The sequence below is a fragment of the Pleurodeles waltl genome, chromosome 12, assembly GCF_031143425.1.
Source record: "Pleurodeles waltl isolate 20211129_DDA chromosome 12, aPleWal1.hap1.20221129, whole genome shotgun sequence".
In the NCBI taxonomy this organism is placed as follows: Eukaryota; Metazoa; Chordata; class Amphibia; order Caudata; family Salamandridae; genus Pleurodeles; species Pleurodeles waltl.
Genome location: NC_090451.1, coordinates 330,303,770 through 330,327,427, shown reverse-complemented (window position 1 = coordinate 330,327,427; position 23,658 = coordinate 330,303,770). Strand labels below are relative to the sequence as shown.

Below are 23,658 nucleotides of genomic sequence, written 5' to 3'. Positions count from 1 at the left end.
ACACAACCAGATACAGTAACATTACATATCCACCCCGTACCCCTCAGGAATAATGAAAGGACAAAATGAATTGATGAAAGTGATTGTAATACGATAGAATACTATAAATAAGTGCATCCAAAACACCAAGTATATACATATTTCCAAATGTAGGGTCACTGCCCAGTCCTCAATGTCCGTGGGCCACAGGTCCATAACACATAGGCCAAGGCCCCACTTCACTCCTCTAACAACACGGAGAGAACACTGCAGGAGCATCAGGTCGAAAATACACAGGCACCTCAGGGGGATGGGGAATGGGGGGGCACCTCAGACAGAAGATGGTACAACACCACTGCTCCTGGAGGGGGCTACATGACCTGTGCTTGGTCCTGGGGAGTGCAAGGCCACAGTCTCTCAAGTGGGTGGTTTGCCCACTGCTTAGTCCTGGGGGGTGCAAGGCCACAGTCTCTCAAGTGGGTGGTTTGCCCACTGCTTGGTCCTGGGGAGTACAAGCCCACAGTCTCTCAAGTGGGTTGTTTGCCCACTGCTTGGTCCTGGGGAGAACAAGGCCACAGTCTCTCAAGTGGATGGCTTCTTCCACTGGTTCTGGACGGGGCCTTGTGCCCAGTGTCCTTCATCCGGGGAAGGATGGGGTGAGTGGATGGCTTCTTCCACTGGTTCAGGAGGGGATCTTGTGCCCAGTGTGCTTCATCCTGGGAAGGATGGGGTGAGTGGATGGCTTCTTCCACTGGTTTTGGAGGGGGCATTGTGCCCAGTGTGCTTTATCCTGGGAAGGATTGGGTGAGTGGATGGCTTTTTCCACTGGTTCTGGAGAGGACATTGTCGCCTGTGATGCAGATCTTGGGGAGTGCAAGGTCACAGTCTCTCACCTGGGTGTCACACCTACAGGATTTGCAGGGCCTAGGACGCTCTACAGCCCTTGGAGGCAAAACTACACACTGTCTGCCGGTGGTGACTGCTGCTCAGTGGTGGCAGTGCTGGTGTCGGGGCTGTCAGTGGTGGGGGATGCTCCAGCCCATCCCCTGCAGCCTCAGATGGCTGGCCACTGGGGCTGCTGCTGTTGGCAGTGGTGCTGGTGGTGGTACTGGTGGTGTTGCTAGCAGTGGTGGGGGGATGCTCCAGCCCATCCCCTGCAGCCTTGGACAGCTGCCCACTGGGGCTGCTGCTGGTGGCCTTGCTGTCAGTGGTGGGGGAGGCTCCAGCCCATCCCCTGTAGCCTTGGCCAACTGCCCACTGGGGATGCTGCTGCTGGCAGTGGTGGTGGTGGTGGTGCTCTCAGTGGTGGGGGGAGGCTCCAGTCCATCCTCTGAAGCCTCGCACGGCTGCCCACTGGGGCTGCTGCTGCTGGCATTGGTGCTGGTGGCGGTGCTGGTGGCAGTGCTAGCAGTGGTGGGGGAGGCTCTAGTCCATCCTCTGCAGCCTCGGGCAGCTGAACCGCCATGGTTGGTGGTGGGGGCTCCGAATGAGTCCCATCACCAGGCCTCCTGTCCTTCCTGCCTGCAGGTGCAGGCTCCTTGCCCTTCCCTTTCGCAGCTGGTGGTGCCTCCTTGCCTTTCCCTTTTGCAGCTGGTGGTGCCTCCTTGCCCTTCCCTTTCACAGCTGGTTGTGCCTCCTTGCCTTTCTTTGATGCACCTGGTGCAGGCACACTTTCAGTGCTGCCGGCTGGTTCCCGGGATCCTCTCCCACCTGCAGTAGCTGTCGACAGTACAGTGGCCGTGGACTGGGTGGCTGAGGTGCTCGCCTGGGTCCTGGCCCGACGTGAAGGATGGTGGGGGGAGGGGGAGGTAAGAGGTTAATGGTGGCGAGGCAAAGCTTCTTAGGGACATTGGGGTGGGATGAGGGTGAAGGTTTGGGAGTGGAAGAAGAGGAAGTGGTTGGAGGAGGTGTCAGTCTGCTGTGTTTGGTGCAGGTGCATGGGCTGGATGCTGTTGTGAGGTGGATGGCTGTTGGGTGTTTGAATGCTTGTGTTTGTGTTCTTTGGGAGGAGGGGCACAGACACAGTGGGAGAGGACACAGGGGACATGTGCATGGATGTGGGGGTGGTGACTGCCAGTGAGGGGTGTGTAGTGACAGGTGTGTTGGTGATGGAGGTAGTGGATGAGGATGTAGTGCATGCAGGTGTGATTGTAGATGCTACTGGGAGGGAGGTGAACAACGAGGAGGAGATGGCCACAGTCGAGGCAGTGGATGTTGGTATGTCTGCATCTGGATGGTGTTTGTGTGAGTGCCTGTGGGATGATGTGTGGTGCTTGTGTTTGCCAGAGCCACTCCTGTGTGTTGTCTTGGGTACATGCTTTTCTGACTGTGTGGCTTGGGATAGGTTGGGTTTGAGGGGAATGGGACTGGGTAGAGGAAGTTGGAGCGGGGAGGCTAGAAACAGGGACAATGGCTGCCATCAGAGAGGAGGCCAGAGCCTGGATTGATCTCTATTGGGCCGCCATGCCAGAGTGAATGCCCCCCAGGAATGCATTTGTTTGTTGCAAATGGGCTGCCAGCCCCTGGATGGCATTCACAATGGTTGACTGCCCAACAGAGATGGATCGCAGGAGGTCAATAGCCTCCTCACTTAGGGCAGCAGGGCTAACTGGGGCAGGGCCTGAGGTGCCTAGGGAGAAGGAGATGCCCACCCTCCTGGGTGAGCGGGCATGAGAAACACGCTGAGGAGCTGCTGGGAGGGCAGTACTAGTATGGGGCTGGCAGCTGTACCTGTAGTTGGGGTGGGCACAGAGGTGTCCGCACCACCAGGGAGCTTCCATCAGAGGAGATATCACTTTCAGAACTGTCCCCTCCAGTCTCCACCGTAGTGCTCCCCTCACCCTCCGTCTCACTGGTGCCCTCACCATCAGCGGATTCGGCCTCCTGGGCCCTGTGGGATGTAGCTCCCTCCATCGCCGGTGCCTCTGCTCCTCCGCCAAATGATGCTAATGCACATAAGGACAGGATGATAAAACAAAAAGGGGGTGGAGAGACAAAGGATACCCTTGGTCAATTGCTGCTCCAACACCACCGTTGGTGTACACGACACACACACACACAGGGAACAGCCCTACGCACTAGGCAATGCACTAACAGTCACAATGCTAGTCACCAGGCCATGGACAGAAATACCCAACGCCAATAGCAGCATACCTGGGACCCACAGACCCCTGCCCAGTAGTGGATGCCTACTACCTTGGCTGGAGGTGGTTCACATACCCTGCCCAACATGAGACCTACCCTGCAATGTCCGGCCTGGCCTAGGGGCACCCACAGGCCCACATCCCCCACCCGGAGACCACCCCACCACGTGCAAGTAGTATATTGGGAAACTGTACTCACCCTCTTGTGGCTGCTGTGATGCCCTCAAGCGCCCACCCAGCTCCGGACAGGCCACCGCCAGTATGCGGGCCATCAGGGGGGTCAGGGTTCGATGGGCATCCCTTCCTTGTTGGGAGGCTACCCCCAGCTGGGCCTCCACCGTCATCCTTGCCCAGAGTCTCAGGTCCTCCCACCGTTTGCGATAGTAGGTGATCCGCCTGCCATAGACCTCCAGGGTCTGCACGTCCTTGACAATGGCACGCCATATACCGTTTTTCTGATGAGCGCTGACCTGCAGAAAAATACACATAGAAAAAGGTATCAGTCAGACCGTCCTTCCTGTTACATTCATGGCTTACCATAGCCCTCACATCCCCTTACGCACAGACATTGCCCACCAAACATGCAGCATGCTGCCCAGGACCCTTCCACCATCCCCCCTTACATGAGGCCCTCACACACAGCACTCCATGCATTCATGCCCCATGCATCGTGCTCAGTGTGATCACCTGTTGGTCTGGAAGACCATACAGCATTCGGTACTGGGGTAGGACCCCATCCACCAATCTCTCCAACTCCGCAGCGGTGAAGGCAGGGGCCCTTTCCCCAGTGACACGAGTCATGGTCGGTTCCAGACACAGGTCACAGCAGCACTTGCAGTGTAGGTCCTCTCCTGTTGAAGGTTAGGTAGCAAGTGAGTGAACAGATAGAAAATAGTGGTCACATCCACAGTGGTGCGTACATCACCATTGGCCACTGTAACCCATGGGGCCCAATGACAACCAATGAGGAGTTGCACAGCGGTACTGGACCACCTCCCGCAACGGCACACAACGTCAGCAGAATTACCTAATTTCCACATGTCCATCCACACAGGACAGGTGGACGCCATTTCAAGGGGGCAGGCCATGGCACCTAACTGCGCCACAGTACACATATGCACCATTTGGGCCTATACAACAATACACTGTTACAGTCACAACATGCAATGCAGTGTAGTGTTTGGGAATGCGGAATACTTACCAGAAGCTCACCGTTTTGCCCCCTAGATTACAACCGCTGTGGATGAATAGGAGATGGAGACATCCCCCCGTGTACAGACCCCTGGTGGACTTGGCAACTATTGAGGACAGGCACATCGTCCTCACCTATAGACTTGACAGGGCCACAATCACAGAGCTGTGTGCCCAATTAAAGCCTGACCTGATATCTGCTATCCGTCACCCCACCAGGATCCTCTCTCTTGTGCATGTCCTATCTGTGCTCCATTTCTTGGCAACTGGCTCTTTCCAAGTGACAGTGGGCTTGTCAGCAGGAATGTCACAGCCCATGTTCTCAGTAGTGCTGACCAGAGTGTTGGCTGCCCTGATAAAACACATGCACAGCTACATCGTATTCCCCCAGGTGGAGGATTTGGCCACAATGAAAGCTGACTTCTTTGCAATGGAACATATCTTCAACATTATTGGGGCTATTGATGGTACGCATATTGCATTTGCCCCCCCCCCCCCCCCCCCGGAGAAATGAACAGGTTTTTCAGGAATAGAAAGAGCTTTCACTTGATGAATGTGCAGATAGTGTGCATGGCGGACCAGTAGGTCTCCCACAACAATGAAAAATTTCCTGGGTCTGTGCATGATGCCTTTATGCTGAGGAACAGGGTGCACAGGGTGTGGCTAATAGGTGAGCCCTGGTTCCCACCCATTGGATGTTGGTGTGTGAGTATGATGTGGGCCCTAAGGGTGAGTATGTGCCTAACACTTGTCCATTGATATTTGCAGGTCACTCTGGTTACCCCTACCTCTCATGGCTACTGACCCCAGTGAGGAATGCCAGGACAAGGGCAGAGGAACGCTACAATGAGGTACATGAGCGGACAAGAAGGATTATCAAAAGGACCTTTGGCCTCCTGAAGGCCAGGTTTCGCTGCCTCCGTCTAACTGGTGGATCCCTGTACTACTCACCCAAGAAGGTCTGCAGGATCATCTTGGCATGCTGCATGTTGCATAACCTTGCCTTGGGACGTCATGTGCCTTTTCTTCAGGAGGATGAGGCTGGAGATGGGCTTGTGGCAGCAGTGGACAGCAGAGGATGAGGACAACAGAACAGCAATATTACAACAATACTTCCAGTGACACACAGGTAAGACACTGTAACTTCACTTTACATTGACAATTTTGTGTTTGACATTGTACATGGCAGGCAGATTCTCCCAATACTATGGCCACTTACTGTACCCTTTTGCATCTCTATTTTCAGATATCTGTGCCCCACTCTGGCTCCTGGTGTGTTGACTGCAGCCTACTACAGGTCATTCTTCTGAATACATTCCAGTACAGTTGTATGCAGTGTTTAAAGCTTGTTAAATTAATACATAGTTCAATCATTTGCCAGACTCCATACTTGTATTTTTTTTTAATGGTGTCTATTTGAGTGCCAATGAGTAGAGTGGTATGTGCAATGGCTGGGGTGATGGTGGAGGATAGTCCAGGATGGAGTCCAGTTTATTTGTATCACAGGTGCATTGTCCAAGGGGGCGTAGGAAGGAGAGCAAAGGCAGTTCAAGGTAGACCCTCCCCCCTCTAGCTCCTTGAGACCCTCATGGGTGAGTAGCGTGCTCTACAAATGTACTGATTGATTGATTGATTGATTGACAGGGTGACAGAGTGGGACACAAGGGTGACAATCAGGGGAGTCTTATTTCCTGGTGGGGGTCTTGGCAATATTCTCTGGCTTCTGCCTGGATCACAGGGACCGTTTGCAGGGTGGTTATCCTTCTGCAGGAGGGTGCTGTTGGCCTGTTGTTCCTGTGGCGGGGCCTCCTGTCCACTAGTGGCAGCGGAGGTGGAGGGCTGTTCATCAGTGTGGCTAGTGTCAGGGGCCCGGTGGTGTGCCACTGCCTCCCTCATGGTGTTAGCCATGTCTGCCAGCACCCTTGCAATGGTGACCAGGGTGGTGTTGATGTCCTTCAGGTCCTCCCTGATCCCCAGGTACTGTCCCTCCTGCAGCCGCTGGGTCTCCTGTAACTTGTGCAGTATCTGGCCCATCGTCTCCTGGGAATGGTGGTATGCTCCCAGGATCCCTGCAAGTGCCTCCTGGAGAGTCTGTTCCCTGGGCCTGTCTTCTCCCTGTCGCACAGCAGTCCTCCCAGCTTCCCTGTTGTCCTGTGCCTCTGTCCCCTGAACCGTGTGCCCACTGCCACTGACCCCAAGGCCCTGATTGTCCTGTGTTTGTGGGGTGTCCTGGGGTCCCTGTAGTGGTGGACACACTGTTGATTGACGTATCCTGGGGACAGAGGTATGTGCTCGCTGGGTGGGTGCTGTGCTGGTGTTTCCTGAGTGGGGGGTTCTGTGGTGGTATGGGACTGTGCCTGGGTAACCAACAGTCCGGAGGTCGCTGATGGGCCAGGTTGGTCATCGAGATCCAGGCATCCACAGCTGCTGTCATCAGTGTGGGCCTCTTCTGTGGGGGGACTGGATGTTTCTGGAACCTCCTCTCCGGTGACGTTGGGTGGGGGACCTTTGGGGATGTAAATGCAGTGTTATTGTTTCTGCGTGTGACATCTTGTGCATGGATGTGTTGCCCTCTATGGTTGTGATTGCCCTGGCAGATTTGACTTGTGTGAGTAGTCCTTTGGTGGGCTAGGTGATTGTTGCTAGTGTGCATGCTTTAGTGATGGGTGTCCAAGCAGGTCTGTGATGGGGGTCCGTGCATTGGTGTTACATGCAGGGCTTGGTATTGGGATGGGCGGGTTATGATGGTTAGGTGTACGTGAGGTGGTGAGTGATGGGGGTGAGGGTACGGGTGGAGGGTTGTGATAGCATGCAGGTAGGGGGGATGTTAGTAATAAAGATTTGACTTACCAGAGTCCAGTCCTCCTGCTACTCCTGCCAGGCCCTCAGGATGCATAATTGCCAAGACTTGCTCCTCCCATGTTGTTAGTTGTGGGGGAGGAGGCGGGGGTCCACCACCAGTCCTGTGTACTGTTATTTGGTGTCTTGCTGCAGTTGAACGCACCTTCCCCCGTAGGTTGTTCCACCTCTTCCTGATGTCATCCCTTGTTCTGGGGTGCTGTCCCACGGTGTTGACCCTGTTAAAGATCCTCTGTCATAGCTCCATCTTCCTAGCGATGGATGACTGCTGCATCTGTGATCCGAATAGCTGTGGCTCTACCCGGATGATTTCCTCCACCATGACCCTTAGCTCCTCCTCTGAGAAACAGGGGTGTCTTTGTGGTGCCATGGGTGTAGTGTGAGTGGTGTGTGGAAGGGTTTGTGGGGTGCTTTGTTGGGGTGTGTGCTGTAAGGTGCATGGGTGATATATGGGTGATGGTGTTATGTGGCTCTGGTTCTGTGGGTGCTCTTGGTCTATCTCTCTCAGTTGGCAATTTTAGTTAGTCGTAAACGGTTGTGGGTAGTGTGGGTTTTATAGGGGTGTGGGTGTGTGGGTGTGGTGTGTTTGAGTCAGGTGTGTGTAGTTTGAATTGTCCAATGTAGTGTTGTTTTGAATGTGTATGTATCTTAAACGCAGCAGTATGTACCGCCAATGGTTTATTGCGGTTGAATGTCCGCTGCAGTGATTCGTGGGCCATAATATTGTGGGCATAGTTCTGTTGGCGTGGTGGGTTTTGCTACCGCCAGTTTATCACTGACCTTTGGGCTGGCGGTCTTGTGTGTGTGGCTGTATAGTGATGGATTGCTATGTGTGTGTCATAATATGGGTAGCGGTAATTTGCTGCACCAGCTGTATGTTGGTGGCAGTCAGCATGGCGGTAAGCTGGACTTACCGCCAATGTCATAATGAGGACCTGAATCTGGCTGAACATATTACATGGTGTTAAAAGAGAGATACCACAGGTATACAGTTATATCTGTTTTGATGAGGGTGTTGGACCATTCTAAACATCTAACTTAAGGGCAGGACTCCATTTGTGATTGTTGAGACATCGTTAAGTGCAATTTACCACTCCTGCCTCCACCAGGGATTCCTGTCAAGCCTTCAGGATGTAGGATCTGCAAAACCTTCTTCTTCCAGGGAAGGAGTTGTAATGGGGGGTTGGGATGAACCACCATCAGTCCTCTGGGCCTCCAGGTGACACTTGGAGGCCAGGGAATGCACTCTCTCACTCAGGTCATTCCATTGCTTCCTAATATCCTCCTGTGTGCACAGGTTGCTTGATACAACATAACTGTGTCCACTAGTCTGTCCTACATTTTCCTTTCCTGAGCTATGGTTGTATTTTGTACTTGTGCTCCAAACAATGTGGCTCTACTCTAATGATCTCATCCACCATTATAGACAACTGTCCTTCTGTGAAATGTGGATTTCTCCTCCTTGCCATAGTGAATAATTGTGAAAGAACTCGTGCCTAAAAAGATGAAGGATAATCCAAAAAAGGTAATATTAACAGAAAACGCATACGGTAGAGAGAGAAACACAGAAAAGAACTGGCTCCTGTGTGGCAAGTCTGCATCCAAATGGTCTGCTGCAGTGTTACAACAAAGAATCATGGTCTGAAATGGAGTGTGTTTGATTGTGTGTTTTGCAGGTGTTCACAATTGTCCAAAATACAACAGGTGTGGGCTGCTAGCATCCAACCAATGGCCACAGCCATAGTACAATACTGAACATGTTCTGCAAAGGATTCACGCCATCATGGTCTCGCTCCTGATACACCGCTAGAATGACTGGGTTATCTAAATAAGCTCTGCAAGATCCTACTGTCAAGAAGGCAACTGTGGTGTGTTCTTCAGCATTGGAATCTGCTGTGTCGGCTGCAGGATGAAGGTGGCGCAACAGAGTATACTCCATTGTGGCGGTCTTCAGCTCAGCCGCAATACATCAAAATACTGAGGGCAGAACACTGTTGACATGACAGCCTTTTAGGGTCCACCACCGACGTGGCTTGGCAGTAACACCGTCAAGATCTAAATAAGGCACTTTATATTTTTCTGTGATTCCTTTATTTACAGTTTTTCTCCTCAACAATTGTCAGTTTGCAGCCAGCTCTGTGTCCACCTCGAGTTCCTTAGGTGTGTGAGGAGGAAGTGCATTGGGACTGCATCTTGGGCAATTTTTGATAATCTGTTTTTTCTATGTTGGGAAAATGATTAGTATGCCAGCCCTTGGAGAAGGTTTGTTCTAGGAAGTTTTGTTGGAATTCCTACAGTATTCATTATGTACTATCCCCTTCTCACATGTAGGATCATCCAAGCAGAAAATTTAGTCTCATTGTTAATATCATGGTAGGTGAAAAGAGCCATTTATCGACTCATACCACTTTTGGGGTGCTATTGTGGGGGATTTTTGCACTTGGTATCTGTTTTCTCAGTTGCTCTAGAATGCGAGGCCCAGCGTCCAACACTCCACTTGTGGATAACTGTCATTGTGCATGGCCCTCTCAGTACCAGAAGAGGTTGGCCATAGACCCTGGCCTTTGGTGAGCCTATGCATCAATTTTCCGTAAGCATGGACACCCTCACTCCCAGTCTTCAGCTGTGAACAGAGGCCCTGCTCCTGCCCAAGCATGTGTGACGAAGTCCCACCTGTGGTCATTGGCGAAGCACAGCATTAATGCTCTAAATTTCTTTTTTAATTTGTTTGCAGGATTTGTGGATTTTATTATGGATTTGAAAACCTGAGGCACAGGGGCATCCATGGGACCTAGGAAAGGTTTGGGATTCGCAAAGCCATCCTCTCATTCACCAAGTCCTCAATATAAATCACTTTTGTACTTGATTTTAGTAACGGGCATCCCTTGAGCACCCTAGCTACATGGGCCTGGGGATTAGAGTGCACTTACCCTGCCCACTTTTGCCCTTTTTATTAACATTTTTCCCACCACACTACTTGATGAACCATGTTGGGAAATGGTGGATGTAAAATGTTTCTCTAATGACCAGTACACCAGAACATGGTGGTTTTGCAAATCCGGCACTGAATTTGCAAGTCCACAATGTACAAAGGGTATAAAAGCTTCCTAGTCCAATGGCCATAAGGTTTTTTAAATGCAGTCACAAATCCTCTGTGCACTAACAAATCTACAAAGTATTTCAAAAGAATGGTCTAGATCTCTCTAAAATGTAACTTCTTTTTGCCTGATTCAAGTAGCTTGAGAAAAGCTAACTTCTCAAAAACTGCAGAAAAATTTACACCAAACAAGTGCACAATCGTTGAGTAAATTTCTACCTTTGCAACAAATTTGGCTTAATTCTGTTCACCCATTTTTTTTCTATACTGAAGAGCAAAGAATCTTATCGGAATTACCCTGGGAAATAGCAAATTTGAGTCCTTCCTTTTTCTAGCCTCCAAAACCTTTGTTATAGTTAGGAAAATGTTATTTGTTTTTAGAAACATAACAAATGGACTACACAAACATTACAAATTCTAAAATTATAGTTATACCTTAAATGTATAATGTATGCACCACAAATGAGAAATTCTAATGTTACACTTATACCATTAATTTATAATTTACACAAGACATTAAAATTATTATAGCTCGCACACAGACGTACATAGTGTATTCAACTTGGTAGCTACACTACATTAACCATAACTCATGCCTTCTTCATGCACTGCTTATATACCCTTTTATATTATATCACTTATACCATGTAAAATATCACCATCCACAAAACACTTTTGACATCACAAATTACATCATTTGTGAGAAAACAGTGCATCGTAGAGTGTAGAGTTATAATTAGTGTAGCGTGGCTGCCAAGTTGAATATATAGATGTATGTCACTTGTATTTTAGTAATAACAAGTTCCTTCTGGGTGTAGTCAGTGCAGCAACAAAACTAGGTGCACTACAATTTGCTGTTTGGTACAGAAACCAAAGAGAGGCCCTGCAAACGTTTTCCGCCTAGAGCACAAAAAAGGCTTCTGAGATACCCAGTTTGATGAGTGATCGAGCCCTACAGCTCAAACCAATGGTGGCTGCAGAATGCAGATCCACAGAAGCACAAATTCAGTACCAGGAGTGTTAACTGCATATACTGTATTCAATTCTCTATTGGCACCTTTCCGGTTAAATTTCTATTTAAACAGAACGTGGCTTACTCTATGTGGCCATGCATTGTGAAAAATGCTACTCCTCCTCTCTCTGGTCCTGCTTCCTTTCTGAGTCTTGCTGAACCTGACATTTGCATCTGTTTGTTGGGAATACTATAGAACACTTGGAGAAATACATTGAACTCTTATAGGTATTGTTCTTAATTTGGCCAGTTCAGAGGTTTAACTGACTCAAAGCTGCCAGGTAACCGGGTCTTTCCACCAAAAACATTGTAAGGTCATGGCATTCTCTTTTTCTTGGTCTGCCGTAGATGATGTGTGTTGAATGTGGCGTCGGTCAGGTCAACGCAGGCACCATGCAATAGGTGCCCTGAGAAGATTAGGACCCCTGCACTCCAGCACTACTCTTACCAGTATGTTCAGTTGGATCTGTTGGTTTTACTTTTAATGTCTATGTGAAGAGGATCTTAAAATTAGGGGGCACATAATCAAACATGCCAAATAACCTCTTACAGCCCACTATTTATCCCATACAATTCAAGGGAAGTAGAGGGAGGCTTGGTTTTTGAAGAACAGTGAAAATCCCCATGACTTCCTTAAAATACCTATTATTGTTCAATTGACTCTTCCTTGGCGCCCAGCTATGCTGTGAGTTCTGATGCATGTGGGGCACTGCAGTGAATTACAATCTACTGTAGCATTTCTATAGAGTTTCCCTATCTCTTATTGAGTCTACAAAGAGCTGCCTAGGCATGTGCATACAACTTCAGCAAAGCATGTATGTGAGAAGAGTTTTGGCTGATATGACATTCATTTATGTTGAGACTGTGGTTGTGTGAGCCCAGAAGTGGTGCTCCATACCTGGCACTCAAGTATATATGAAAGTCTTATGCATGTGGTTGTAGGCAGAGGAATGAGAGATAGGATGGGGAAGGAAACTTAAAAGTCTATCTGAGCCAATCTGTACATAATCATTGTACACCAGTGGTTCCCAACCTTTTGACTTCTGTGGACCTCCACTTAATCATTACTGGAACGAGAGGACCCCCACTGAATCATTATTGGAATCCAGGGACCGCCCCATTGAGTCATTACTGAATGCTGGGGACCTAGGGCCAGATGTAGCAACAAAGCAAATTGCAACTTGCAATTTGCGAGTCCGTGCGACTCGCAATTTGCTATGCAGAAAAGTGTCTCAGACACCTTCTGCAACTCGCAATGGGGTCGCAAAGACCCACCTCATTAATATTAATATTAATGAGGTGGGTCGCAGTTTGCGACCCCATTGCGAGTATGGGCACTCACGGGGATGGTGGCCTGCTGGAGTCAGCAGACCACCATGTCCGTGACTGCTTTTTAATAAAGCAGTTTTTTTTTTTCCATCTGCAGCCCGTTTTCCAAAGGAAAACGAGCTGCACTTGGAAAAAAAAACGAAACCTTTTAGTTTCCGTTTTTTTCAGGGCAGGCAGTGGTCCATTGGACCACTGCCTGCTCTGAAAAAATATTTTTTTTCCAATCACAAAGGGGAAGGGGTCCCCATGGGGACCCCTTCCCGTTTGCGACTGGGTTACCATCCACTTCAAGTGGATGGTAACTGTGATTTCATTTGCGACCGCTTTCGCGGTCGCAAATGAAATTGAATAGCATTGCGAGTTGCAAATAGGAAGGGAATTCCTGCATAGCAGAGAGGCTTTTGCGCCTCGCAAACGGCGTTTTATGCCATTTGCGAGGCGCAAACCCTTTGCTACATCTGGCCCCTAATCTGTTAATATTATTTAATTTTCTAAGCAGTCAGGGACCCCCTGTGGAGACTTTGCGGACCCCGTGGGTCCCCGGACCACAGGTTGGGAACCACTGTTGTACACAGTTCCTGTTACTTCCACAGTTCCTTGTACTTTCTAAAAGCTGCAATACAACTTGGCTTCCAAATGCCAACAAAACGAGCCAGCGTGGCATAGGAAAATAGAGGGTGGACTGGCAACAGTTTTGCACCGACATCAAGGCCGTGTAGAATTTGCTTTAGAGTTGCGCTTTTTTATTCACACAATATAGTTTTTATGGGTTGTTCTAAATGAATTCTAACCTAATACCAGAGAACGCACGGACTTGTAATGTTGCTAATGTAGTTGGTATGGTGCAACAAGGCCATAAATCATATATCCACACCATATTAGTACCACATGGCCTGAAAGCTGAACCCAGGCTCCCGAAGCCTGCTTTGCTTGCTGTCTTACTTCCATGCCTTTTTCCATTAGCAGAAGGGAAAATGAACTCTGTATGCACGAGGCATACTCCGGATTTGATATTGCAGATCTTATTTCATTTCACTCGACGAAGCGCTGCTTGGTAAAACAACAAAGCTAAATTAGATTTTATTTTATGATAAAAAAAACAGAGCTCCACTGATTACTTTAAAGCTGAGGGGACGTGATATATTTGTGCCCTTTCTGTAAGCAGCTTGCAAAACATCAGACAAAGCGGAGGAAATGGTTTCAGATGCTGGGATTATAAAAAAAAGTGAGTTGAATTTTCGGATAAAATGGAAGCAGTGATTAAGTTAATGAAGGATAATTTCAGCAGTTTGAAGCTCATAATTAATAGACATTAATTGTATATCTGGAGGTTTGGCATCTCTGTACTGGAAACCCTAGATCAAACACAACAACATTGCAAGTCTGTGTAATGGAAAAAAGATGCCGATGTTCGTAAGAGCTTAGACAACATTAGGAAATAAAAGAGACAGCATGAAGGATCCCTAATGATAAAAAGACGCCACTTGCTGTTCAGCGCTTCTTTTAACTACGTCCTCTCTGAAATAATGATTACCGTTTGCACTTTCATCTTAAGTTAAATAGCATATGGCTTTGGCTGATTAAAGCCCCCTCCTGGCATTAATCAGCGTCTTGGAGTTATGTTCCTAATGGAGGCGGCAGTCGCTCTGCTGATACCGTCAGCTTCAGAACAACATCCAAGTCCTGTGCGCGCTGCTGCTGGGCGCGAAGGCTTTGACGCTCCAGCCTACAAGAGTAATGCGGACATGGCGCAGGTAGCCGACGCCTCAGCGTTGATGGGCGCCATTGATTTGAGTTGCCTTGTTGAAGCGCAGTGTTAAAGAAAGGTCGCGGGTCACACGAAATTGTGTGTTGAGAGCAGAGCAGGAGGCCAGTTTGTAGTCAGTGTTTTACATGGGCAGGCACGCTCCGGTACTGAGTACCTACACTTCTTTATTGTGGAAGGGGGAGTACCTGCTCTTCTCTGCACTGTTCCAATACATTTAATGGGAGGGTGCCGGCACCTTCTAGGTGCAAACAGGTACCCTGGGCAGTGAATGCTAGTACATCTATGAGCGTGTATTTGGTACATCTGCTGCCCAATGCTTCTTATTAAACATGTTTTTTTTTTTTTTTTGGTCTGCTTGGTTGAAAGGTTAGAGTGGCATCAACTGATTTGACAGAGCCTGCGGAAGTCAGACAAGAGAGAATGGCCAGGAAACCACCATCCTGCCTGGCTACAAAGTAAACAGACACAGCAAGATGAGAAGAACCACTGTGCTGCTTTTCCCCATCAACGTCATGTGGATAAGTCTTCTGACTGCTGCTGGCTCACGCTTTCAAAAGAAAATGTTTTACGTTTTGACACTCTTTAACACATGAGTTTTACTTCCTGAGTTAGTCCAGCCGTGACCATTGATTTAGCCATTGCTGCAAAGTAGCCCCATCAGGTGTATGGCCCTTTCAGTCAGTACGGATTAGCTAGCCAACGGGGTGTTGCATTCTGGAAATAACCGTTTTCATTTGAGGCATGGACATAAACACAGAATGGGCTTCTTCTCTACCCAGTATGATTCCCCTGGCATCTCACGCTGTTAGCTGATTGGTGTTCAAGCCTTGCCCGTAGGGAGCACAAGGCACATAGGCTTTTTAACATCTCTAAGCACACTGAATCCTCAGACACTGAGGGCCATATGTACAAAAGCTTTTTCCCATAGACACAGAATGGGTAAAATCCTTTGGTACATCTGGCCCTAAATCATTTATCTCATAGATGCATTGTCTACAGAAAGCAAACATGTTTTTCTTTTGTTTTCCCACTGTAGCATTTTTTTTTACAGTAGAACTCACAAAGCAAGTTCCACCAAATGGCTTTGCAACTGCTTGTTACAAACGTAAGAGGCGCTCAAACCAGCAAATTCACAAGGAGATCTGAGCTTCAGCATAGTCAGTGGTCCTAACTGGCATTTAGAGCCAAGGCATGAGCCAAGCCTTCAAACGCATTATCATGTAAACGATGCAGCATGACATTAAAGAGTACTCACACGTTAAAACTCTGAATAATTTATTTTTTGGCAATTGGATTTTCAGTTAACTACATTAGATAATATAAAAGAAATAAGTACAGGGCCGCTGATATTATGAAACAGAATAGCACCCGCAGAGTTGATTAAATCACACAGAAGGAAAAAGTAAATTGTTCTGGATAAGGCGACACATTTTGTGACTATTACTTTATTATTTTATCTTTTGTACATAGGTAAACACTGTCTGAGCAAAGGTTCCATCTCATCAGTAACATTTTGACAATCATATAAAACTGCAATAGGCAATTTCAAGGTGGCCAGTTGACTTTTGTGAAAGGCAATCCACTGCCATCGCAATATGCGTTGTCATGTTTGTAGTAACTTTTGATCTGTTTGACACCGTTTGAAACCTTTTCTGTAAAATATGCAAATTATGCAGCAGATGGCGGTAAATGCAGCAAATCCATGTTTAAACGGAACATTCCATAAGGGCAGAATTGCAAAATTTCAGTGCCACTTATTAAAACGAGTAACGTCTACATATAAACAGAGAAATATTTTACAATAATTACTCGCCCACCCGTCATCCTAAAAGTCATTGTGTGATATGCACTACATAAAAGTCCAGTACATCAATATGGAGAAAAACTGCAGTGCCTCAAATCATACAGACGCGACTATATTCTGTAAAGCACAATTTGAAATGAATCCCTTCTAGGAGCACCGACATGATGAGGTATGGAGGTGAATTTATTTGTCTAGGATCACGAAGTTTGGTCAGTGTGAGTAGTTTGAATTTGAATGTGCAATTTAGGCACTTGACATTTTCTCCTCTGGTAGCCAAAGTTACAAAAAAGGATAATACTGCGGACAGTGGTGGTCCCTGTAAGGTCGCCTTGAGCACACACTCATAACCTGAAACATCAGTCAGACATCATGCAAGAAATAATTCTAGAAATAAGTTAGACAGAGACAGTTAGTAGCACCCAATCTCAAAAGGTGAACTTGCACAAAAGAGAATTGTTTTTTGCCATATAAGTGTAGTTCATTTTATCAAACAACATTAATACTACCTGTATTTTTATTTCCACTGTGCTAAGTCAACTGTAAGGAAGAGGAGATTTCCAGCACTGAAGGCAATGAAATGGAGTAGCAAAACAACAAGATATCAAGTTTCCCAGGTCAGAGGGCCAGTAGCTCATTCAATCCACATTTTTGCTTAATTTCTGGGTCTTCTAATGCTGATTATATAACTGGGTGAACATGACTATAAATTACAGATTGCGAAGAAAAAATGTTGGGTGCTAGACTGCTCATGGACCAGGAAAAGTTGGTATCTTTGAACAAAGAGATCAAATAAGCACCACGGAGTTTGTTCTTCGGTTACAGGTTTAAAAGAAAAACACGTGCAAAGTGCAGCATGGAAGAATGGGAGACTGATCTTAACATGATTCATACTCATGATTTCCATGTTTCAGCAGTGAGTGTTCAACAACACTGAATTATCTTGCTAGGCAGAAACAAGCTAGAGTCAAACGTTTGAATCAAATCAGACCCGTACCTCAGCTGATGCCATAACCCATAGCATGCAAAGTGCTATTGGCTAAAACGTTAGCACTGACTAAAAGTGTCACTTATGAAAAATAACTCTGTGGTGGGCGGGTGGTGGTCAGGGAGCCAAAGATGGCCATCTTCAACTCACAGAGATCCACACCCTCAGCTCCACCATCTGGGAGTCATCCACCCTACAAGACCCAAACGAAGCAATCCAGTTACCAGCACCTGTCAACTAATACCTGGGAGGCCCAGGGACCGGATCTCACTCCACTGAGCCTAGGCAGCGGCATGGGCTCAGAGGAGAGGCCTAGCCAGACTCGCCCCTGTGGTCTTGGTCCCGTGCTGGGGCCTGGGCCTCAGGATTGACCACGCATTGCAGGGCTTCAAGTGCTGGGGGGGCACTGATCGTCTCCTGTCTACCTATGGGGTTTGGTCAGAAGGTCCTCTAGGCAGTATGCTGGGGAGTGGGGGAGGTGCTAGAATTAATGTAGGAGGGCAGGCATGGAGCCCATTTCTCCAGGAGCGCTGGCAGGGTTGAGTTCCATTGGGACAGCTCCTGTGGGGTGGCCAGGTCCCCAGTGTTCCTGGTGTGGGGACTAGATTTGGGTGCCCTTTTGCTCCTTCTGATGGAGGTGGTTGAGTCTCGGGCAGGAGCGCAGGCCCTCCATCTGACACAAATGACATGTGAACTTCCTGCCTTCCTGGCATCTGAAGAAATAGCCCATACCTGCCTCGGGGGGCCTCACGCTATATTGTGCCTGTCTGCCAACTGTTTGGGTGCATCATGGATTTGGAGAGAGATTGAGTAGGGCACACTCAGACGGGGATACTCCCACCCTCCTTTGGATCTTCATCTCTGGCTGGGCTGCTTGTGTGACTGAGCCCTGCAGGGTCGAATTTGATCTGAGGCAATGGCAAGTGGGCCCAACCAGCTCTTCACGAGCCAACTACAGAGAAGGGCGCATGCAAACACCTAAGCCGGGTGCCCCCCTTGCCGCTGCGCACCTTGTCCGCACCTCAACCAAGTGGCTCATCCCGAGCCCCGATAAGCTAGACATGATCCTTTAGGCAATCAAGCGTTCCACCTTATGTCCTGGAAAATCCACGGATTGCACACACCAGCTAAGCACTACAAAATCTTCTCATACATTAAGTGTAAATGGGTCCAGATATCTCTGCAATAGGGAACTCACATCACGTGTGAGGAGGGGTCCAAGCTGCAGAAGAGATGGAGGGGACAAGTGTTTCTCCATTAATTTCTTCATCTACGCCAGTGGGTCATTGATATTGGTAAGAGCTGGGGTTCACCTTACAACCTTCTCCTAGGAGGTGGACCCAGAAGGCAGATATGTCTTCCTAGAGGTTTATTAGGATCGCTTACCTTGTCTCATATGGAGTTTCCATGCACCTAACACAGAAAATACAAAGTTGCTTCACACTCTCTTGGCCTAGCTGGCTAAGTTGCCTCATATACTGTGAATATTAGGGGGAGACTTTAAATGTGTCCTGGATCTGTCCCAAGACCACTCGCATCTCCCCTTCTCCAACTCGCTGGTTTGGGCTACCGTCTGGGGCCTTGTGTCGCGGCTACAACACTAGTCCCTGGAAGACACATGGCAACATCATAATCTAGGCATCACATTATTCTCCTAATACTGGCTCAGTGCATGACGCTTACACCCATCTTGACAGAATAGTTTTTTCCTCTGCACTATACCCCTCCATCTCTGATGCAGACTACTTGGGAAGTGAAATCTTAGACCATAACCCTTTACTGTTGAGCATGACCTGGAGTAGGTCCCCTGCCTCATCCCAATTCCAACCTGGTGATTGCATGCTTCGGTGCTTGAGGATCAGTCATTTAGAAACATTGTTTCTGATGCTACCCTTGAATATTTTGGGGGTAATTAGGACTCAACCTCTTTCCCTGTAGTGGATGGGAGGCCTACAAGATAGTCATGAGGGGCCACTGCGTACGTGCTATCATTGAGGAGGGCTCATCACTGTTCAGGGCCCTGGAGGTAGTGGACTGCGCCTACACTGACTTGGAGAGAAGAGCTGTTGAGAATCCTGCCTTACTCCCAGCCCTTTCACAACAACAAGAGGAGGAGGCCAGACTGCTAGAGTGACTGCATTGTCTAGACTGCACCTCGTACGTAGCCCACTCCCACACTGAAGAGGACAAGTCAAGCTGTCTATTAGCATGGCATGCCAGTAAGGATACCTGTCAGAGTATGAGGAGCTCGTCATGACTCATGAGGTGAGGGGGCCGTGATGGGACAGGAGACAGTGAAGTCCTCAGGCACCAAGGGCCTCTTGGCCAAACTTTACAAAACACATACACTGCTGTTAGCCCCATGCCTTCTCACATTGCATACCAGAGCCCTTGATCCCGGAGCTCTCTCGTCCACTCTTCGAGAGGCCACGCTGGTCCCCCTGCTCAAGGCAATACTGAATATGAAATGTAAAATTCATAGCAAAAGTTTTGGCATCTCGCATCCAACAAGTATTACCTTGCCTGATTCATAGGCACCAAAATGATGTTATCCCTGGCTGGAACACATCCCTGAACCTCCGCTGTTTGTATTGAATAAAGGAGGTGGCCCACACAACCTGGCTGAGGGCAATGGCCCTTGTTCTTCATCTTCATAAGGCTTTTAACAGCTTTCAATGGGACTTCTTCCAGGACTAGGTGAGGTTCAGCCTTGGGGCATGATCGACAGCCCTTATCTGTCCCCTCTACTCGGACACCACATTTAAGTGTATTATAGTGGCTTGTTGTCAGGGGCTATTCTGATGGGTAGGGAAACTAGGCAAGGATGCCCCCTCTCTCCGATGCTTTTTGCTCTGACAATGGAGCCACTAGCACAACCCCTCCTGAGCCGAACCCATTTCATCTTGCTTTATGTGGACAACGTCCTATTTTACCTGAGGGACACTAAGCTGGACTACTCTTGGATAGTGGTACTGTTGAGAACATTCAGAACTCTAGCTGGGGTGAACTGGAATAGTCCAGGTCTGTTCCCACTGTCCTCAGAGGCAGATTCAGTATACCTCAACCTGGGGGGGATCTAGTTAAATGGCAATGTACATCCTAAAGGTACTTGGGGATCTGGATGTATCATTCCCCCAGAAACCTCCTGGATGATAACCTGTCTGTGCTGGTTTTGTTCCTTAGATCATTGATGACTTTTTGGAGATTCTCCCTCTATCTGTGATGGGATGCATAGCGATCTCCAAGATGGTGATGCTCATTCACCTCCTACATTACTTTGTTACTCTCCCACTGGTCCTTGCTCGGCAATTGTTTTGGGTACTGCACTCACTTCTATGTGACTTAATATGGCACAACTTGTGCAGGAGGGTAACTCTCTCAAAGTTACAACTCACACCTGATCGAGGGGGTCTGAAAGCAAAACTTTGAACACTACTGTCTGGCAGCTCAATTACTATGGCTCTTTTGAAGGCTGGAAAACTGATTTCTAGAGTATGTGGGGTAGATGGAGTAGCCTGTGGCTCAAGCAAAAGTGCTTGCCCTCGTTCTTCCAGAAGCTCGCAACAGCACAGCCTCCCCACATCTTTTGGAGATAGCACTAATCTGTCTTAACAGGGCCTGGCAAATTACTGACACCTTGTCACCGTGCACTCTCTCTTCCCCCCTGTTAGGCCTCAGAACCAGGCTAGGACACCTCACTAGGCAAGATCTGGACCCTTGCGAACAGGGAGAAATTCACACCCTGGGAGATCTATTTCAGAACAGCAACTCCTGCCATTCCATACACTGGCAGGCCAGGGTGGCCTGTGGGAGGGACAGTTTGTTCTACACACAGCACAGGTCGCCTCACTCTGAGACGTTTGAGAGATTTGGAACCTAGTGCCAGGCTCCATTGACATCATCCAGATCCTCTACACAATGAGTAAGGGCAGACAGTTGGTTGGCTGGAACTTCAATGCCCTGCTAGCACACACTCTGACCCCTCTGCAACCACTTCAGAAGGTGTGGAATGAGGAGTTTGGTAGACCCCTTCATGATAAGGAATGAACCAGGGCACTAACGTACCCCAGGAGAATCTTATAGAATGCCCACTTCAAATTGATCTAATTGTACATATTGCACAGGGCTTACCTTTCCCCACAATGGATAGCTAGGATATTTCCAGGCACCTAGGATACCTGCACCAGATGTAGATCCCCTGCAGCTGGGTATTTTCGCATACTCTGGGATTCCCCCCAAATCTGTCCTTTCTGGGATCATATACTACAATGAGCCAAGAGTATCACACACACCTATAAGGTTAACTCCTGGAAGGTTAGAATCCTGGGTATCTTTTTACAGTTCTGTAAACCGAGAGCAGCAGTCCGTTTCTTTGACCTTACACTCCCCCTGGCCAAGTGCACTATCACTGTGTGCTAGAAGCTCCATCAACCCTTTACTGTGGAGGTCTGGACTCAGATCCTGTCCAGTTGGGCAAACTACTAAGACTAGAGCTCTGCTTCAGTAGGAAGCCAGAGGTCTGGGATGTCGACGATGGCTTACAACCGGGATCAGATATTGGTGAAGCTCCAATCTCCACCAAATAATGCACAGTCAGGGATTTGTACTGATGTAGCTGAATGTTATTGCTGTCTTTTATGTCACAATAATAATCATCTATACTTGACAATCTTTGCATTTTGTTATTCGAAGCCATAAATAACTGTAAAGTGGTGCACTGAAAGCCGATGTTAAAGTGCATTCACTGTAGGATAGTGTTTTTCGGTTATGTGGTATAGTATTAAACTTTAGGTATAATCATATGTTTCAATTTCATGTATTTCTTCATGATGTTAATAGCTTTTACTAAAGTGACAATTAATTTCTAAAAAGAAGTGTTTTAAATGACGCAAGCAAATTATGAAAATGCAGTTCTTCATTATACCTAATGAAATATATTAGCAGAGGTGCTTCATTTAAAATATACAGTAACATAAACACTGATAATAATTATTAATGATTGATTCATAATCATGAATGTTATAAGTGTTTGTGTAGCATAACTGAAGGTGTCATTTTAATTCACTTTAGTTAGCCTAAGTGAGGCCTGCAAGGTCCTGCTTCATAAAACTTGTAGACAAATGTTTAGTCATTCTTGCTAACATGACATTCTTTCCAATTTTGTTCCCATAGAATGCTAGCTTAGAATCAGATGTCCTATTGTTTTATAAGCAGTGAGCCTGAGAAAGTAACCTTGAACCCAGTGTATTGAGGAACTATGGACATTTACTTTATACTATTGTTTCAAACCATACAGATGAGCCAAGGTGGATGCCTTTCTCATGATAGACTTGGGAATATGTCACTGTGTTTCAATTCCATGTCATACGATGAACTTTAATTGGACAGTGACGTCTTCTGATTGATGTCATGCTGGTGGATAAATCATCAGTCACTTTGGATTTTATTATGCCATTCCCCAGTTGGATCAGTGATATTCTTTTCTGGATCCCTTTGGATTCTGAGAGGTACAGACCTCTTTACACTTACCTTTCTGTTGCAATGCTTTGCTGAGACTTCAAAATGTTTACCTGACCCAAAGAAAATACTCTTGACCAAGCTTCTGAAATGCTAATGCCTTCCTCTTTTATCTACTTTTTGCCAACTTTTGTTATCCTCTTTTTACCCCAGATGTCGTTTTTCCAAATTGTTTTTGCCCTTTATTTTCTTCTTACTTTTGTCCTCATTGTGTTAGCCTAGTGCATGTTAATTTGAAACTTGCTAAATTGTAGACTTTTTCCTTTGTTCTTGCTAGTTAACTTAGATGACTCTAAAATTGTCTCTATTCTTAAAAGAACTGAATACCACTTTTTATCAAATCACATGATAATTCTTTTGATGTTTTGTATTGCTATTATAGAGTGTTTAGTTCTGTTGATGTTAGTTTGCCCAAACCTCTTTTTTTGGTCAACGAATTGAGATTCTTTATCTTTATAGTATTGTTTTGAGAATCATTTAAATAAATTTGAGCATGAGTCTGTAATAAAATCCTTAAGTTTATTTCAGACTTAAGTTTTCCTTGTGTGGCCACATGGGTCATGCTGTTGTTGTGGGTCCTTTTTAGCTTCTTGCCTGGACACAGTATTTGTCTTAGCTTAGGCTTGCAGCGTGTGCCCTTTCACCCACATAATATGCTCTATTTTTCATTTATTCAATTTTATTCATTTTAGCACAGCTTGTTTTAGTGCTGATGTTTTCTTTTCATAATCAGTTGCAATTCTGCGACAGCCTCACTATCATTGTTATGCATGACATATTTTTATCATGTTCTTTTGTTCCAGGTTGACAGGAACAGAATGCGAAGAACACAGGATAATATTTTGGTATTTCTGCCACAAGCCTGCACAAACAGTCTAACACTGAAGTACATACACGCTTCAGGGTATTTTGAAAGAACAAAACATGTCCCTTATATAAACACCTTGTAGGTCAAAGGGCATTAGAGGGGGTTC

At 47.1% G+C, this 23,658-nt stretch overlaps 1 long non-coding RNA gene across 1 annotated transcript in view; it reads left to right on the top strand.

Moving 5' to 3' along the window:
- Positions 1–23,338, top strand: part of LOC138267480 (uncharacterized) — a 169,877-nt gene extending 146,539 nt beyond the window's left edge. Inside the window, exon 3 of the long non-coding RNA XR_011199808.1 lies at positions 14,745–23,338. This is a non-coding gene — a long non-coding RNA (uncharacterized lncRNA). The remainder of the gene's footprint in view (positions 1–14,744) is intronic.
- Positions 23,339–23,658: the final 320 nt, after the last annotated feature.